General features: G+C 40.3%; 1 long non-coding RNA gene across 2 annotated transcripts in view; it reads right to left on the bottom strand.

Annotated features, from left to right (window-relative positions):
- Positions 1-8,295, bottom strand: part of LOC117353759 — a 91,364-nt gene extending 83,069 nt beyond the window's left edge. The window contains exons 1-2 of one of the 2 annotated variants that reach the window (XR_004538022.1): positions 8,250-8,276; positions 7,461-7,522 (exon numbers count right to left, since the gene is read on the bottom strand). This is a non-coding gene — a long non-coding RNA (uncharacterized LOC117353759). Of the gene's footprint in view, positions 1-7,460; positions 7,523-8,249 lie in introns of both variants that reach the window. The other variant, XR_004538023.1, reaches the window with a different exon arrangement.
- Between the last annotated feature and the right edge of the window lie 12,343 nt (positions 8,296-20,638).

Genomic DNA, 20,638 nt, shown 5'->3' with positions numbered 1-20,638 from the left:
CCTTGAGAAAGGAGACTGCGTGGGGATATGATCGAGACCTTCAAAATACTGAAAGGAATCGACAAAATAGAGCAGAGAAGATTATTTACATTGTCCAATTTGACACGGACTAGAGGACATGTATTGAAGCTAAGGGGGGACAGGTTCAGGACTAATGTCAGGAAGTTCTGCTTCACTCAGAGAGTGGTTGACGCCTGGAATGCCCTCCCAGAGGAGATTATGGCAGAATCGACCGTCCTAGGCTTCAAGAGCAAACTAGATGCATATTTCCTTAAGAGAGGCATATAAGGATATGGTGGACTATAAATTACTAGTATATATATTATCTAAATATTCCCATATACTTAAGAGAAAGTGTATAACACTAATAATTCAACTATACTTAGGAAGAGACCTCAGTAACGGAGCCCACGCACAGTCGTTTTTCATAGACCGAAATTTCAACGTGGTTGTATGCTCCTTTGCTCCAATCATCAGTCTCCTTCCCACGTGTATTCTACCCTATATTCTAACTATCTTATGAATAGAGTATCATTATTTATTCTTAATATTTATTTTTTAATCCTTTTTTTTCAACAGTGAAATATCCTAATAATTTTACTTTAAAAATGATCGTAATTCATCTAATATAAGTCAGGTGTCTACACTCACTCATTAGAGACCAAACTGACATCATTCATACACTTCTAATTTCAAATTGTTGTTAAACATTCGGTATTAGTCTATAATATTTTTGAAAAAAGTACTTAGCTTTCATTTTTTAACTTTTAGTTTTCATTTTTTAGTAGAGCTCATACTCTTCTAAAAAATGAAAACTAAAAGTTAAAAAATGAAAGCTAAGTACTTTTTTCAAAAATATTATAGACTAATACCGAATGTTTAACAACAATTTGAAATTAGAAGTGTATGAATGATGTCAGTTTGGTCTCTAATGAGTGAGTGTAGACACCTGACTTATATTAGATGAATTACGATCATTTTTAAAGTAAAATTATTAGGATATTTCACTGTTGAAAAAAAAGGATTAAAAAATAAATATTAAGAATAAATAATGATACTCTATTCATAAGATAGTTAGAATATAGGGTAGAATACACGTGGGAAGGAGACCGATGATTGGAGCAAAGGAGCATACAACCACGTTGAAATTTCGGTCTATGAAAAACGACTGTGCGTGGGCTCCGTTACTGAGGTCTCTTCCTAAGTATAGTTGAATTATTAGTGTTATACACTTTCTCTTAAGTATATGGGAATATTTAGATAATATATATACTAGTGGTTTTTTCCCATTGGGGGACTCTACTATAGTGGACTATAAATTACGCCAGGTGTACACCTGGCAGGGCCTCCGCGTGTGCGGATCGCCGGACTTGATGGACCGAAGGACTGATCCGGAGAAGGCAGTTCTTATGTTCTTATGTTATGTTCTTATGCCAACATCCATGTGCGAGTTTTATCTACATATACAATGTCTCTAGCTCTAACGAGGGGTCTGGGATATAGGTAATAACAGTCTGGTAGGTATCATTTCTGGTCAATCCAGTATAGTACTTTATCCAGCAAGGGTTTGCTTTATGTGAAGGAAGAGGCAGCACCTTAGTTGCATGTACCTAGTCAATGAAATGAGCACATTTCACCTCATTGTGCCGATGTCCCAAAACCAGCTTCTTAGCCTTCACAGTTCGGAGATAGATTGCCTAATGCACACGCCACGCTACCTGTCCTTTGTTAAAAAGTAACATGATAAATAAAGGTTCACTGTTAGGATCCAAGATGAACAGACAGTTTACTTACTTCAATTTTTCAAGAAACAGTAGGAAATAAAATGGCAATGCTTCTGTTGATTTTCCATTTCCTGACTGCAGACTCAGTAAAAAAAAAAAAAAATAGAGGCCTCAGAGGCCTTCATTCAACCAAACCTGTTTTGATTTGAAAGGTGGCAATTATGAGAGGATATTTAATTTTGGGTGAATACTATTTTCGGAATATTATTTTCAGAATGAAGATATTCAGTTGATTTTTTTTTAAAGCAATGTTATTAACGGACGTCACCAAGAATTTGTGACGCGGCTTCCACACACGGCCACAAATCTGCCTTAGTAGGGCAGCTCAGACATAGAGGTCAATGCACTAATCAGTGTTAAAATTGTCTACCAATGTATATTAATGACCAGTTATAGCAACAGTGCTCATACGGTACTCCATGAAGAAAAGGTGGAGATTTGCAGGGAACGTCCAAAAATCCAGAAGGGAAAATGACTATTTTGAAACAGAAAAACATCTATGTTTTGGGGCTGAAAATTACCATTTCTAGATGTGTTTGTCCTCAGTGCATCTATCATTTTGAACCATTTAAAAAGTCTAAATGATAAATGCACAAAAAACAGGAGGGACCTGCATTCAGAGCAGTGGGGCACCCTAGGGGGCACTTCAGTAGAATTCACATATAAGGTTCCAGGTATACATCTCACCTTAACTTCCTTACAGTGTATGGTGAGCCTTCCAAACCTTACCCATAACCTACTGCACCAACTCCCAATAGTCCTTATGCCTGCAGTGCTACCTATATGTCAGTATAATAGGTTTTAGAGGGCTCACACATTCTACCACAAGTGTATTAGAGTAGGATATGGGTCTGGATCTTTATCTCTGTAGTCTACTGCACTGACCACTAGGTTACTCCAGAGACCTCCCTGCTGCTCTAATAGGACTGGTCAAAACATCTGAAGCAGTCATACATGCTGGTAGGAACAGTTTCATTCATATCTTTGGGCTGTCTCCAGTGGTCATCTGGTTAGTTTGGCCACTTTTTTGGAAACAGGCCTAGCCTCAAACATCCAAGTTTTGCCCTGGACATTTTCCGTAATGTACCATTATTGCAGAAAAATGTCAAAATCATAAGTATGCCCTAATCCCGCACAAAACATGCCACATGAGATTTTGTGTGAATTTGACATTAAAAAACCCTTTTTCATCTAATGCACTCCATGACCTCTCCACCAAGATTAGGTAAGTCTGACATTAGTTATCAACCAACTGCTCAATCATTAGCCAATTCTTAAATTCTCCACGTCTACCTCACACAGTTTGAGTTCCACCCTCACCATAGCACTGAGCTTCTCCTACTAACCTAACTATGAAAATCAAGCAAACCTTAAGCTTGGAACACCAGACACTTCTACTCCAATCTGATATATTACCTGCTTTTGGCTCAGTAAACCTCCATCTATTATTAACAAAACTTAATAAAATAGGTATCAAGGGCATTGTTTAAAACTGGTTCAAGGATTTCCTGCAAAATAGGAAATACCTCATAATGGAAAGATGGAACACTCTCTAAAAGCTGACATTTGTTCTGTGGTGTCCCTCAAGTATGTTCATTTTCTTCAATACTGTTTAACTTTTTCATGAGTTCTTTGAGTCATACTACATTCAGCAATAACGAATACCTGCTATCCTATGTAGACAACATCCTCCTACTGATTCCAAGTAAATGCAATGCTCACAAAAAATTTCAAACAACATAGACAATATACAAGCCTGGGCCACACTTAATATACTCAAACTAAATAAAAACCAAAGTCCTGTGATTTCACAATACTTTGTAAACAGTCTCTATAATTGTCACAATATCCTCAGGAACCTCTCTAAAAATTAGGTAATTGGAATCATACTTGACTCTACTTTTTCCTACGAGCTACAAATCTATAGAAAAAAAAAAACCCTTCTATACCATGAGACAACGTAGACTAATAGGAACATAAGAACATAAGAATTGCCATACTGGGACAGACCGAAGGTCCATCAAACTCAGTATACTGTTTCCAACAGTGACCAACTCAGGTCCCAATCACCTTGCTAGATCCTTCTTCCACGAACATTGCCATACTGACCTAGATGCTTATATTATCCCAGCTCGACTATTGTAACTCTCTCTCTATGCTGGCATCAACTCAATACCAAAATCAACAGCGTTTAAGTTATTCTCACTGTATTCAATACAAGTAAATTAGATCTTCTTAAGGTATCGGGTAGGGACCTGTCAACCCAACATCTTAAGAAGAGCTAATTTACTTCTCATGCAAAAACAATACATGAAGTTAAGTACAAGTTTTTTTTCTTTTCTTTAAAAGAAAAGCAACAATAATTTGTAAGAAGTTATTTATTGCACTTAAAATGCACAATGCAGAGAGCACAAATATGTAAAAAAAACAAGTCTGACGAGGATGAACTTGCCATTTGAGTGACCGAGCCTTGAATCAATTGGCTGGTGGTTGGCACATTTTGAAGACTTAAAATTTTTTTTTTCCAAAAATTGCTTATATTGAATACAGTGAGAACAACTTAAACGCTGTTGATTTTGGTCTGATCTTCATCACTGACAGCGATTAGGAACTAAGAGGCTGTGTACTAGTACTGGCATCAACTCAATTGCACAAATTGCAATTGATCCAAAGCACAGCATTGAGGTTGTTATTTAAACTGAAGAAATATGATTCCATCTCACCTTATTATAGCCAGTTATACTGGCTACCAATCAATGCTCGAATCATCTTTAAACTATCATGTGTAATATATTACATCCTGTATGTTAACTCGGCAGAACCATTCATAAATTTTTTCACCAAATGCTGGTCCACATTACTCAAAAAACTCAAAACACTCCAACTTATTCTTCCCTCACTCAAAGGAGTAAAATATAAGGCAATATTTAACTCACTTTCATTTTTATATTGGCACCAAGACCTGGAACGATGTTCCAACAATCATTAAGAAATCTCAAAAAACTCAAAAAGGGAAGAAACGACAAAACAATGGAAAAAACTGATCTTCCCTTACCCTAGAATAAGGACGAGGGGAAGAGACAACTATACCCACAGAAAAAAAACTCAAAACTAAAATAATCGAGAAAGATAATAATAATAAGTGGTGAACGGGGAGCCCTCAGTCACACAGCTCGCCATAGGGTATAATCATAACCCCTAGTGCGGTAGCTGACACAATATTGTGCCTGTATGAGCATAAACTATGAAACATCCTCGGGCTCACCCGAAGTGTAATTCAATGTGCAAACTTTGTGCTAAAAGTGCAAATGAAAATCCCGAAGGTATAGATGTCTCTGCTGCTCATCCGAGGGTGCAGGAGCGACCAAATCAACCATCCAAGCAGGGACAGAAAAACAAGTGCAAAGTCCGAAAAAGTACTTAGCATCTCCGCAGCAGCGGCTTCACTTTAAACAGTTGGAGTCGGACCTGGTGACATCAGGGGTCCGTCTCAGTCAGTCCCTGCCATTTAGGCCAAGGAGAGAAGGAGCCGCTGCTGCAGTGGGCTCGGGGGCAGCCAAAGAAATCTCCTCCGATATCCCTCAAGTAAGTTCCAAGCTCCCGAGTTTGCCGCGGCAGCGGCTTCACTTTAAACAGTTGGAGACAGACCCGGTGACGTCAGGGGTCCTTCTCAGTCATTGCCTGCCATTTAGGCCAAGGAGAGAAGGAGCCGCTGCTGCAGTGGGCTCGGGGGCAGCCATAGAAATCTCCTCTGATATCCCTCAAGTAAGTTCCAAGCTCCCGAGTTTGCCGCAGCAGCGGCTTCACTTTAAATAGTTGGAGATGGACCCGTTGACGTCAGGGGTCCGTCTCAGTCAGTGCCTGCCGTTTAGGCCAAGGAGAGAAGGAGCCGCTGCTGCAGTGGGCTCGGGGGCAGCCAAAGAAATCTCCTCCAATATCCCTCAAGTAAGTTCCAAGCGCCCCTTTTCTTTTTTTTTAATTATAATTTTGAATACTTACAAAATTCAATAAAACAAAGGAAAAAAAGGAATCTCAAAAACAATACATAATCAATCATACATACATAATTCATTTTCAAGCCCACTTAAATGGGGAGACATGCTATTATTTCTTTGGCTCCTTACTTATTATAAGATCCAATATAAATTCAGCTTTATTGTATTTTTGGAAAAGATACAATGTTGGGTGGTGAGGTTTTGGGGGGAATTTTATTCCTCTTTTTCCTCCATGTCTCTGAGCACAAATTCTTCTTATATGAAAAGTTTATTGCAAGTAGAGAATTATATATCAAATTGTGCTAGCAAACATGTTATTAATTATTTTGAGTTTTGATTTTTCATGCTTCCAATTTTGCAAGCATTTTAGTTTTTCCTCCTTTTTCGGTGTTTGACTTAGTCAATTATGGCAATGACAGATCAGGATCAAATATGTTATTTTACATCACATCAAGAGGTGCCTTTTCAATATGATGTCCAAATCCAAGTTTGGATGTTTTAAGGAACATGCACAAAAATCCAGTGGTGAACATGGCTATTTTCAAAACCAAAAACCTCTTTTTGATTCAAAAATGGCCATTTCTCAGATGTGCTTGTACTCAGTGTGACTATGTGATTCAGGGCAGCGAATATTGACTTGGGAATCAGATAAGTTGATTCTGAATTATTTTTACAATTTATTTCATGAGCAGTGAAAAAAAAAACTGAATGAAAATAGGACTAAGAGGGGAGAATTTGAAAATAAGTGTTTGTTTACTTTTTCACACTATTTTTTCACATTATCATTTGGTATTGCACTACACACAGAGGAGACATTGTGATGTACGGGACAAACTCATTTAGGCTTCATTGTATAGAGCTAATATATGAGTTGTCTGCCCGCGGGGTTTACTGCAAGGTTTGACTTGGTGCAGTCTCCTCCAGTACTGAAGTTTTCCTCTTTTCTTTCAACATTATACACTTTTTAGAGAAATTGTGTAATTTGGGTCTATTAGCCTTTTCACTTTCCTATATATATATACTCATATATATTTTTACCAAATTTTTCATTGAATTGACAATTTGTATTTGGTAATGTTGGGTTTTGTTTTTGATGATAGGGACAAGTGGAATTGTCCAATAAGAAAAGGTGCAATGAATAAAAATGTCTTTCAACTCATCTGAATAATCAGGTGATCCTTTATTCTTCCAAAAATACTCGACCCGACATGTACATGTTTCGGCCCTACGGCCTGCGTCAGGAGTCTATAGGCAATGTATAAAATCATTTAAACATATATGAAAACATATAAACACTATCAAAATATATATTAACACATAAAAATATATTATAGAAGAAACAGCAATATTAATTAACCAATACACACAACCAAATATTTTAATACACCAAATGTATAAAAAAGTTTAAATAACATATATCACATAAATGTATCATATAAAAGCATATATAAATTTAAAATAAACCATATATAGCAAATAAATTTAAAAATAAAACACAATCTAGATATAACAATCAATCAATGCATCAGTGTATTTTCTGGAGTAAAAAGAACAATAAGCCAAAAGAACAGATATCTATAAAAAGAGAATATAATTTAAACCAAAAACAACTAACCCAGCAAACGTCAATATTAAAAAGGATTAAATAACTAGAATAATAGTAATAAGAACACTGCAGTACCTTAGAGATCTTTGGGTATGAAATAACCTGGTGTATGGACCACTCTAGAAAACTGTATTTATCTAAAAATGGAAAAGGTACATCTACTGAACGGTAGAACAACCAAATATATATATATATATATAAAGACTATGCCATTATAAAATTAAAAAATTAAAAAATTAAAAAAGTAAAACATATGTCTATAGTACCACATTTCAATGTACATAAATTGCTAAAAACTTTTGTCAAAACATAGTTGTATGAATGCTTGCACAACCAGTTGAAAACACGCATAGAAAAAATGACTATGGTGCCACAGCCCAAACGGTGCTGAAAGTAAAAAGCAACTAAAAACACAGTAAAAGTGGCTATAGAGCCACAGCCCGACCGGAGCTGTGATTGAAAAACAATGTTGAAAACACGCATAGAAAAAATGACCACAGCCCAAACAATGCTGAAAGTAAAAAGCAAATAAAAACACAGTAAAAGTGGCTGTGATGAAAAATCAAAGGCAACTAAAAAGCACAGTGGAAACACGCATAGACAAAATGACTAAAGTGCCACAGCCAAACGGTGCTGAAAGTAAAAAGCAAAAAATAACACAGTGAAAGTGGCTATAGAGCCACAGCCCGAACGGAGCTGTGATTAAAAAATCAAAGGCAACTAAAAAGCACAGTTGAGGGTAAGACATGTAGTGCCCCAAACGCTGCTAAAAGTGAAACTAAAAAGCAAAGTTGCAAACAATACTAAGAACAAAAACAAAGTGGAAAATGAAAATAAAGATAAAGATAAAAAAGAAACGCTTACCAAAACGCCGTCATGCGAATGCTGGCTGTAAAGTGAAATTGTACAGGTCGCAAAAAGGCAGTGAATAAAAAGCAGGAAAAACGTGATGACGTAAGAAACGTGATGACATCATCAATATCTAAAGAGAAACGTACCAGAAAGCCAAATGATACTATAAGGTCCTCAAAAGAGGAAAAAACAGGAAAAAACAAAAAACAGAAGGAAAATAAACATAAAAACCAAATGCAATTGGCAAAATATAAAGAGGGAAAATGTTAAAAAATAAAAAATAAAAATAAAATAACTGCAATGATACTCATCATAAACAATATATATATATAGGGGCTCACATACAAGATCTCAAATTTTGGGTGATACTATCTTTTTGAAAAAAATAAATGTCCAAAATAAAAATGCACAAAACAAACCATTAGGATGTAAGAAGGGCCAGCATTTTTAGTAGACTGGCTATACCAGTGGTTCCCAAACCTGTCCTGGAGGACCCCCATCCAGTCAGGTTTTCAAGATATCCCTAATGAATATGCATGAGAGAATTTGCATACCTGTCACTTCCATTATATGCAAATCTCTCTCATGCATATTCATTAGGGATATCTTGAAAACCTAATGGCTGGGGGTCCCCCAGGACAGGTTTGGGAACCACTGGACTATACAGACATCCTAGCAGAGCAGTGGGGCACTGTAATGAACTTCATAAAAAGGCCTACATACACATCTCATCATAACCCCATAAGCCCCCTTTTATAAAGCTGCTGTAACGATGCTGCCACACTAAGGGCTCCTTTTATCAAGCCGCGCTAGTGGGGTTAACGTGCATAACGTTTCATCACGCGTTAACCCCTGCGCTGGCCTAAAAACTACCCCCTGCTCAAGGGAGGCGTTAGCGGCTAGCGCGGCTGGCGGTTTAGCGGTATTACGCGCATTAAACCGCTAGTGCAGCTTGATAAAAGGAGCCCTAAATGTACTGAAGCCCTTAGGATTATATAGTTGCATAGGGCTATATAGGATTACCATATTTTGCTATGGAAAACCCCAGGGACATAACCCCACCCCATTCTGCCCCAGCCTCAACTAGTTCCACCTCTGGTCCTGCTCAGCCCCGCTCCGTTCCGCCTCTGGCCCTGCACAGTTTCACCCTCCCCCAGCAAGCCTCCTCTGTTCTGCGACGAGCTCCGGTCGCTTCCGGAGGGCCTGGAGCATGCGCGGATGTGTGTGACGTCATCCATGCCTGCTCAGAGGCCTTCCATGTGTGTCTGGAGTTCATTGCGTCTTTCTAAAACCTGGGCAAATGCCTGGTCTGGGAGCCCGGACAGCCCTCTAAAAAGAGGACATATCCAGGTTTTCCTGGCAGTTTGGTAACCCTAGGGCAAGTAGATAACAACATACCTGAGTACAATTGACTATAAAATATACTTGGTTCACATTGACAATATAGGTTCCACTTCTTATTACTAGACTTGCTTAAGTACTCATACTTCCTACAAATCACCTATACTGAAATATAGCAAAGAATGAAATGCTCCCACTGTTCAGAGAAATGATAGAGGACAGTAGGGGTTTAGCCCATCTCTTATTCTTCCCTAATCAGAGCTTTTGATTTCTGTCACTTATAAGAAGCATGCTGTTCAGCTCTCTGCAGCCTTGATTTTGGTGCATTATTTCTCTGTAGTTTTGGTCTGAAAGTTGGTTCTGGCTGAGAATATGCTCTTGCTTTTAAGTTGTACAATTTTGCTCTGAGTTACTTCTCAAGCACCGGCAATTATGTGTTCCATTTCCAGGCTACACATCCCTATGGGACGCCATCTGTTGCTTGTATTTTCTGTCTTACATACAAGCAGAGCTTTGTACACTTCATATTCATTTTTAAGATATGGGCTCAGAACTTTTCAGCATCCCCTTATATTTTCTCCTTTTATCAAGATGTGCTAGAGGTTCTTAGCGCAGGCTGATGAGGTAAGTGCTCAGACACCCATAGGAATTCTATGAGCGTCAAATCAGTTACCGTACCGGCTCATGCTTTTTAGCGTGAGTCGGCACGGTAAATGCTTTGACGCTCATAGAATTAGGATGTAAGAAGGGCCAGCATTTTTAGTAGACTGGCTATACAGACATCCCATCAGAGCAGTGAGGCACTGTAATGAACTTCATAAAAAGGCCTTGAGCACAGCTTGATTAAAGGGGCCCATCATTTCCAAGGATGAGTTGAGGGTCTTGATATCATTTAGATATTTCCATTATGGCTGGCTAGAAATATTGAGTTGAATTTGTATTTGGTTAATTTCTCTTTCCTTTCATTTTTCCCTGAGTTTTGTTTCCCAACCAAGAGAATGACGTGGATATGGTTCAATCAATGATCTGAAACAAAGTCAAAACATAAGATTTTGTTTCTGCAAATTGGCATGTAATGAAATAAAATAACACTCATGTAGACTCAGAATTTAGGAAGTTGGTTGGTTGGGCTGAGAACTTTTCGGCACCTCCTCGTATTTACTGTTGGCCAAAATGTTGAATTCTTCTTTATACTATGCATTATTTACTATACACATTTGGGCACCTCCTCATATTTACTATACATTGTGGCCAAAATTCTTTGTATTTGAATTCTTTATATTTTTATTCCTCAAAGTGGGTTTTGTTTATATTTATTCAATCATGAATGTTATTTTGATTGTAATTTTTGAATATCCTTTTAAAAAAAGAAAGTTAACCCCCCCAAAAAAACCAAGAACATCCCAAATAGAAATCCATCACACATGTATTTTTACAGGAGATGTCCAGCATAAAACAGCCATTTTACAATGGAATATTCAGATTATGAGTGAGCAGAAAACAAGGCACAGGGGCATCTGTATGACAGCATTCTTAGAAAAGGTCATACAGCTATCCATGCAAAGCAGAGGGACAACCTAGTGGTTAATGGAGTGGACAGTAAACCAAGAAACCCAGGTCCAAATCCCATGCCAACTCTTTTATTTTGTAATTGTGAGCCCTACAGGAACAGAAAAATACCAGCTATACCTGAATATGCACCACCTCAAAAGCCTTGAGGCTTACAGGTGACTTATATACCACCTCTTTTACTAGCTCAACATTAAATGGGCATCAGGTGCCCACAACATGCCCCCTTGCTATTTGGATGTCCAAATTCTGATTTTGCAAAGTTAGGATTTGGACATTTCAAGCACATGGATGCTCATTTCAGCATTTTGGGACATTTGTATGCTTAAGCACCAGAGTTGCTTAATTTTGGGACAAAGCATGAAGAGATCTGCCTAATATTGAATATTATCACTAAAACTGATCCAGAAAGAATTTAGTTTGGTGTGAAGAAAGGGGCTCTCTGTTTAGTGGTTTTATACCGTTATATTTGCTATTTCCAGAACCACAGGGGGGGGGGAGGGATGGTCAGGGATGATTGAAGTACATATGCTGAGGGGTTATTTGCATTGTATCAAAGAGACATGTTACAACTGGGGTTTTTTTGTACAGTACTTGTATTTCTTTGGTTTCTTTCTCTCAAATAAATATAAATTTTAAAAAAATTGGAAAGGATTTTGAATTTAATCATTACTATAATAAGTAACAAATGTGATTGACAGAATTTAGGTGAAATATGATAATTTAATTTCACATCAAGTAAAATATGAATTACCACTTTCTGTATCCTCTACATCAGCTGTCTAAAACACGTGGCCCACAGGCCGCATGTGGCCCCCCAGGGACTATTTTGCAGCTCGCGGTTTGTCCTCTCCACTTCACAAGTTTTCCAATTGTGGAGAGTACAATCGCGTACAGACCGCGACTGCTGTAATTGACTTGCGTCGGAGGGAATGTCAGAAAACGGTCTCCTGGTGGCGCTATGCTTCTTCCAGTCTCAGTCTCCCTCTGCCCACTTTGGCTTACGTCTCTAGGTGGCATTAATGTCAGTGAGCGGCTGCCGGATTGCGCTGTGCATCTCATGATCTCAGCCTTCCTCCGCCCCCTCTCAGCCTGGATCCGGAGCTGTGAACTGACCTTTTTCAGATAAGTGGTCTACTGTTAAACAAATTTTGTAGAGCTATAACATTTGCCACTCCAGAAGAAGCAAGTATCCTTGCTCCATCCAATGTGTTATGATTAAAATTCAAGCACCTTTCCAGCGACAATGTACCCCTGCTGTGGCGCCTTGCTGAAGAGCTTATGAGCACATTTAAATATTTAAAAGCCTTTAAATGTTATATGAAGATACTATTTGAGAAACTTGATGAGAGGGGGTTTCTTGCGTTTTGTTCTATAAAGATGGATGCAAGGCAGAAAGTGAAGACGGAGAGAAAAACAGTCAAAGGACAAGAAGGCCCTGGAAACATAGTTAAAAGCACAGAAAAATAAAGTCACCAGCCAACAAAGGTAGGGGAAATGATTTTATTTTCAATATAGTGATTGAAATGTGTCAGTTTTGAGAAAGGAAAGATATTAAACTTTAAATGTGAGGGCTGCAGAAAAAATAGGGTACTTGGAGGGCCGCAGAAAAAATAGTTAATGACAATTTTGCTTAAGATAAAACTCTTTATAATTTATAAATCTTTCCTTTAACTGCTAAAGAAAAGATTTATAAACTATAAAGAGTTTTACCTTAAGCAAAATTGTCATTAACTATTTTTTCTGCGGCCCTCCAAGTACCTACAAATCCAAAATGTGGCCCCACTAAGGGTTTGAGTTTGAGACCACTGCTCTACATCATTCTGGGTTATCAGTTTCTTCTTTTCTACCGGTGAATCTTTCTTTCTTTTCAGCACTTTTATCATAATTTACCAACCTCAAATTTGACTGAACATTTCTTACTCTCTTCTCTTTCCTTTCCTTTGTTCCTACATTGATAAGAACATAAGAAAAGCCTTACTGGGTCAGACCAATGTTTCATCTAGTCCAGTATCTTGTCTTCACGAAGGCCAATCCAAGTCACAAGTACCTGGCAAAAACCCAAATAGTAGCAGCATTCCATGCTACCAATCTAGGATAAGTAATGGCTTCCCCCATGTTTGTCTCAACAGCAGACTATGGACTTTTCCTCCAGGAACTTGTCCAAACCTTTTTTGAAACCAGCTACATTAACTGCTCTTACCACATCCTCTGAGTGAAGAAATAATTCCTTCTATTGGTTTTATAAATATTACTCTGTAACTTCATTGAGTGTCCCCTAGTCTTTGTAAATCTTGATACAGTAAAAAAAAAAAATCTACACCACTCAGGATTTTGTAGATTTTAATCATATCTCCCCTCAGCCATCTCTTTTCTAAGCTGAAGAGCCCTAACCTTTTCAGTGTTTCCTCAGACGAGAGGAATTCCATCCCCAATATCGTCGTGGTTGTTCTTCCACCAGACTACTATGGAAAATCATTCCTCTACTGCATTACCCATAGAACCATGGACTAATCAAATATCCATAGACATCTATTTAGATTTTTTTTAAAAAAATATTGTTTTATTTAGAGTATTTATTTAGCCTGTTGTTTTAACTTGCTCACAAATGAAATAAAAATCATTGAAGAAATAGCAGAAAACCATTCTCTTCAAGGATTTGACATTAATAGCCAGGATGTAAGTGCTATTTGGGGGAAAGATGCAGTGTGCCTGTCCTTCTGTTTTCATACACCCTTGGCTTCAGCTTCAATGTTTGAAATGTAGTAGTCATTTATATTGTTGCCAATTCCTATGTGGCACTTAGCTTCTTAAGCTGTTTTCCTAATGCTGTTTATTTCAGCAATATTACAAATCACCATACTTTTAATAGGATTTGTGTCTCCTGATCCTGCAGCATATGGATCTCTGAATGAAGGTCACTGACTGGCGGATTAGTTTCTTTGCAACAGAATTGAACAGAATTCGTGGAAGGCTTACAGATTTAAGCAAATAAATAAATGCATACATAAAAACATAAAAATCAGTTTAGACTACAGTTATAATGTGCACTGACTCACTGAGAATCTACAAATATTGTTAAACTTATCCACTAGGAATGTTCTATAAAATATTTATGTTACTTCTGATTCAAAATAATAGCTATCATTTTTCTCTTCCTTGATCAATGGAATCATAGATTTATTTCCATAACTGTGAACTTATTGCTGCTATTGAGAACATCAGCACTCTCTGGTCCTATTATATTTTTTATTTTAGTCAATCAAAAATTTTCTAAACAAGTAAAATCTGATTATTAAAATACAAGCAAGCCGATATTCAGCTGATGGCAGTCAGTGATTTTTTTTTTTTAAATGTGAATGTTTACTGTCTCCAGCTAGGTTAGCCCCTAATATTCAGTGCTGGGTTTTGTCCAGTCACTGTTAATTTTCAGGGCTAACTAAACAGACCCTGGATGCTAGAGCTTATGTGGTTCATAATAATAAAAAAAAAGTCTAAAAAGTGTCCTAAATGGCTACTTGGACGATCAAAAAGCCTGATCGTCCAAGTACCCATAACCAAAGCTGTTTTTTAGTCGTATCTAAAAGCAGCTTAGGCCTTTCCTCTGCCACTAAACGCACAGAGAGAAAAGAGGTGTGTTTAGAGAAGGGGAAAGGGCGGGCAGTGGGTGGGAGGTGGGCCGACCTACACCTAGGCGTACAACACGTATAACCAAAACATTAACAGGTTGCCTAGTCGGCACTTAGACCTTTTTAACTTAAACAAAGTCAAACCAGGTCTTAGTGCCGAAAAAGGGGCCGCTGAGCTGATGGCCACTGGCACCTTCAGTTCAGCGGCTCGGTAACCTACCCACCACAAGCATCGAGGCAGGAGAGATGCCTCATCTCCCCTACCGTGATGCCATCACTCCTTTACCCGAACTGCCGCGACACGTGGCAGGAGAGATGCCTATTCTGATTAGCCCAGGCACCTCAGGCCCCACCTGTGGGTGGGGTTTCTTCCGCCTGGGCCAATCCAGTCCCATTCAGGATCCGGCTGGCCTGCCGGACGGGCGGGCTTGGCACCCGTCCGTCTGGCCAACGTTCAGGTACGGGGAAGGGGTGGGGGTAGGGGGGGTCGTGGAGTCGGCCGGGAGTCGCGGATCAGCGGGGGGGTCTGATCGGGGGTTCTGGGGGGGCGGTCGTTGGGGGGAGGGGGATGGTGTCGAGGGCAGGAGGGCCTGGGATCCCTCCTGCCCGTATTGTAGTGGGGGGTAGGGGTAGGGGGTCGCCCAATCCAGTATGGGGGGTCACCGGGGCCAGGAAAGCTTGGGCTCTCTCCTGGCCAGATCGAGTCGTGGGGGGGCACGATCGCCGGGGCAAGAGGGCTTGGGCTCCCTCTTGCCCTGATATCGTCGGGGAGTCGGCGGGGCAAGAGGGCTTGAGCTCCCTCTTGCCCCGATGTTGTCGGGGGGGGGGGGGGTCGCGGTTGTACGGGGCAAGAGGGCTTGGGCACCCTTCTGCCTGGATAGTTGTGGGGGGGGGGGGGTTCTGTAGCCGGTGTTGTTTTTGACAGACACTGGTTACAGAATCCAGCTTTTAGGCGAAGGACTGGCTCCTCCTTCGCCTAAAAGCCCTTCTGTTGGACGTTTGGGGCTTAGGCGTTTTTTTTGGTTCATTATGGCCAAAAAGTGTAGACGTCCTGGGGGTGTACTTTTAGACGTAGTGGTGATCTGAGCGTTTATTAGAGGCAGGCAATAATCAAAACAAGGACGTTTGTTTGGTTATGGACACTTTCCCTGCTTCTGCTTTGAACGTTTAAGGACTTAGGTCAAAAGGGGACTTAGACGTTTTTTTTATTTATGCCCCTCCACAGAAATAGTGGCTGAAATTTAGCTGGGGCCTGCATGAAACAGCTATATGGGCCCCGGTTGAATATCGGTCAGGATCAGAATAACATCTTTTAGCTATCTGATCCCCTGAAAAAGCCTCTCTTCCTCTTTTCTTCCCACTTCTCCAGACTGTAAGTCACAAACCCCCTCCCACCTCCAGAACAATTCCCTAATCCCTTCCCCTATCTCAGTAGACCACCCAGGCCTAAATTAAATTTCTGGTGGTCCAGTGGGGTCTTTGGGGTAGGAGCAAAGGCCAGTGGCTCCTACCTCTTAAGGCCACTAAGGTAACATAGCTGTTGTGAGTTGTTGTGGCAGCTCTTGGTTCTTGTGTAGTACCGTGAGGCTGCCACAAAAGGTTGCAGTCACCATTTTCCTTTAGCGGCCGAAAAGGGCAGGAGCGAGTGACCTTCATTCTTACCTCTTCAACCCCACGGGATCACCAGGGTTATCAGGGAGGAGAGGGCCTGCTGAGACAAGCGGAATTGAGTGGTCAAGAGATCATTCCAGAGGCGGTCTGAAGAGGTTTGTTACTTGCAGACTGGGGCGAGGAGAAAGACAGGAGGAGGCTTTTTCAGGGGATAAGAAAGCTAAAAGTTATAGAGGTCCATGTACGTCGGAACAGGAGAGGCCACAAGGGCTGTGGCCTCCCCCGAGATTGACAGCTGTCGGTTCTCACCCACCCCCTCCTGGTGCTGTACTTTTAAATCTTCAGGCAACCGCCGCACAGCATCAACGAGCAGGCCTGGCCCAGAAATCTTCATTCTACTTCGGCGGGCAGGCCTGCTCATTGATGCTGCATGGTGGCTGCCCGAAGATTTAAAAGTACAGTGCTGGGAGGAGGTGGGTGGGGGAGTCAGGAGCTGGTGAGAGGCTGTGCCACAGCATTCCGCTGTCTATGTATTGGTCCCAGCACTAAATACTTTTGGTACCTACATAATCGCCAACTCCTCCCCAGTGCTGCCCTGTACTGTCCATGACCTGCCAACTTTAGACATGGGCAGGCATAGGCAATATTCAGCAGTAGTACACTTGGAAGATCATCAGGTGGCTTAGAGCAACTTAAGCAACTAAGAGCTTCTCCTGCCCACTTAAGGCTCTTTGAACACCACATGTCCTATATGTGTTATTCCTCAGATTTTAATCTCTGCTAGCAACTATTTACTGTCACTAAATGATCACCACATGTAAAAATGTTGTTTGAAGGCACTGAATGGTGGAGGCAATGAGGCTCATAATCAAAAGTTTGAAATGTCCAAAAACCAGCCCAGGTCAGAACTTGGACATCCTGATAGCCGGGACGTCCAAGTGCCAAAAATCAAAACTGATTTTCTGGATGTCCAGCAGCACTTCTAGGCCGCTGTGCATCCAGAGCTCAAAGGGGCATATTAGGAAGTGTGTTATGGGCAGACATCAGGCAGGCTTAGACCTGGGCATCTTGCAGCAATAATAAATACTTTTCCAGGACATCCTAGATAGAACTTAGACGCCGGCAGTTAGACCTGTTTTAGTTGCATCTAAGTGCCCAAAAGTTGGCCAAACTAACAAGATGACCACTGGAGGAATTAAGGCATGATCTCCCTTACTCTTCCAGTGGTCACTGACTACCTCCCACCATCCAAAGATGGGGGTGGGGTGGGGGGAAACCAGTACATTGAGGGCTTGCCATCATCTGATCGCGGCAGGGGAATCCCCATCAGCTGAGCTGGCAGGAATCCCTTAAACTGGTTCAGCTGATGGAGATTCTGATGGGGATTCCCCTGCTGTGATTAAACAAGATAGTTGGGTACATCTACAAAGCTTGCTTTTGTGTGTTTTTCATGTGGATGTTTTTATTTTTTTTAAATGGCTAAAAAAGATAGACGTACTAAGGACCAAGATGTCTACATAGGTAATTTCAAAAATAAAAGGCTGTTTTGAAAATGGACATTGTCTTTACTGGATTTCTAGATGGTTTTTTTTTTCCAAAAATTAGACTTAGATGTCGTATCGAAAATGTTCCTCCACATGTATTACACATTGAACTTAAAATTAAGCCTGAAGTAGTAAATGACTTGCAAGTTGCTCACAACCACGATCTGAATTAAGCTTCCATATTAAGTGCTGGGGTATGTCTGGCCTCTGACATTGAATACCCAGGTTAGTGCAGCTACCCAAAAGTTAACTGAACACAGGCCAACATTGAGACCAGAGCCAGGTTAACTTGGCAGATAAAGATAGTACAGCTTTTCAGCTGGCCTAACTTTATCTGCTCAGTTAACTGGTTAAGAACATAAGAATTGCCATACTGGGACACACTGAAGATCCATCGAGCCCAGTATCCTGTTTCCAACAGTGGCCAACCCAGGTCCCAAGTATGTAGCTAAATCCCAAGTAGTAAAACAGATTTTATGGTACTTATCCTTGGAATAAGCAGTGGATTTCCCCAAGTCATCTCGATATTGGCCTATGGACTTCTCTTTTAGGAAATTATCTAAGACTTTTTAAAACCCCGCTAAGCTAACTGATTTCACCACATTCTCCGGCAACAAATTCCAGAGTTTAAGTACACGTTGGGTGAAGAAATATTTTCTCTGTTTTGTTTTAAATCTACTACTTAATAGTTTCATTATATGCCCCCTAGTCCTAGTATTTTTGGAAAGAATGAACAAGTGGTTCACATCTACCCCTTCTACTCCACTCAGTATTTTATAGACCTCTATCATATCACCCCTGAGCCATCTCTTCTCCAAGCTTAAGAGCCCTAGCTGTTTTAGCCGCTTCTCATAGGAAAGTCATCCCAAACCTTTTATCATTTTTGTTACCCTTCTCTGTACCTAATTCTGATTCTGCTTGTGCTCCACCCCAGATCACCCTAACCTGAAGTACAATCAGACCTTTGTAAGGGAATTCTATATGCGGCACCCAAAATTGCATGCCAGAATTTGGGTGTGTGCCCAAGTTGCATGTGCAACTTAATCAATCAATGAGCCCTTAAGTAGCAATAATTGCAAAAATTGGCATGAAATAGAATTTGTTTGTGGGAGAAACAAGATGGTGCCCTGAAGGAAGGATGCAGTGAACAATGCTCTGAGAGTTTCCTTGTAGTGGTGAAGAAACCTAGGGGGAAGTGCAGGACTTATCCTCAGTGACCATGCAATCATCTCCCTATAGGCAAGCAACTATTCCAGAGCTGCTCGCTATTTTCTCCGATTTCCATTGGTTCAGCTCCACTGGGGGACTAGGAGCAGTGTCATTTTGAAAACTCAAAATGATGCTGAGCCCTGTTCAATGGGTTTGCTTCACTTCCTCCAGTTAGGGCGTAATTGACTCTGGATGTGCAATCAGAGCTCTTGCTAGTCGGCTGCCCGATTGCTGAGGGGCTTTCTGGACTGAGTGAAGAGATGCTGGTAATTTTGGCAGTTGCTTGTGAGACAGTTCCTTTGATTTTGCGTATGCCGAGAATGGTGGATGTTCCAGGAGCTTTGAGTTCAGTTCAGACACAAGAGCAGGTCATGGAACCTTTATTGAAGTTACCTTCACTGGCTAAGCCAGCTAATGTAATACTTGATTTTTTTTTTTTTAAATGGGATAGAATCATTCTGCTTCATTAATCCATTTCTAATTTGACTGCAGTAGTGACTTCTAATCAAGAAATCACAAATGGGACTGCAGCTCAGAGTGGATAACATTGAGAAGCAGACTGTGACCTTTAATAAAGGAAAAAAAATGCTAACAGCAAGGAAATTGGAGGCTTTGGAAAATGCTCAGAGATATCTTAATTTGCATTTTATAAACTTTTCAAGACAACCAATTCTATCTGCCACAGATTTATTAAAAAGTTGTGCATATCCCTAAAGAGGTATTACCTCCTTTTTCTAAAGTATACCATCCTGACTTTCAGCAAAATATTTGCCTTTAAGGGGTCAGAAAACCTCTGGAGACATTAAAAATAAAATCTCAACTCAAAATAGTTTGGATCTGAGTGCGTTCTTGGAAACATCTGAATCTGAAGCAGTGAGCTGTGCAACCCTCATGGCTACTTTGTATTTCCCCAGTATCAGAAGCATATTTTGAGATTGTGTTTCTGTTTTAAAATTGTGGAGTATATGGGACAAAAAAAAATTGCTAATACTAGGATTTCTAGAAATCTAGACTCTTCTATAACCTTTTACGTTCCGAATTTGAATCCTGTCTCAAGATGCCATTTTCATGGAACCCTCCGGTTCCAAGAGCAAGCTTTGTCCTACTTAAGAACATAAGAATAGCCTTACGGGGTCAGACCAATGGTCCATCAAGCCCAGTAACCTGTCCTCATGGTTTCCGATCCAGGTCTCTAGCATCTGACAAAAACCCAAGAGGGACGGTGTCACACCTGAGGTTGGTCCACTGGGTCACTTTCCATGTGGCCAATGTCGTTTGTGTAAGTGTTCTTTTTCAGGCCACACATTACAATTGAACACTCGCACCATTGTTTTGAAACATCACTCCACTTGTTTAACTACTCAAGTGATTTATGTAATTTGGTGCCCATGTTGGCTAGTGTATGCTGGGGAGACCACACGAGCACTAAAGTTGAGACTCATTGAACATCTTTCGCGTTTGTGACAATGTGACACTGTTGCACCTATGGTTGCTCATT

The sequence above is a fragment of the Geotrypetes seraphini genome, chromosome 2, assembly GCF_902459505.1.
Source record: "Geotrypetes seraphini chromosome 2, aGeoSer1.1, whole genome shotgun sequence".
NCBI lineage: Eukaryota > Metazoa > Chordata > Amphibia > Gymnophiona > Dermophiidae > Geotrypetes > Geotrypetes seraphini.
Note: the sequence above shows the minus strand (reverse complement) of the source record. Positions and strands in the feature narration are given on the sequence as shown.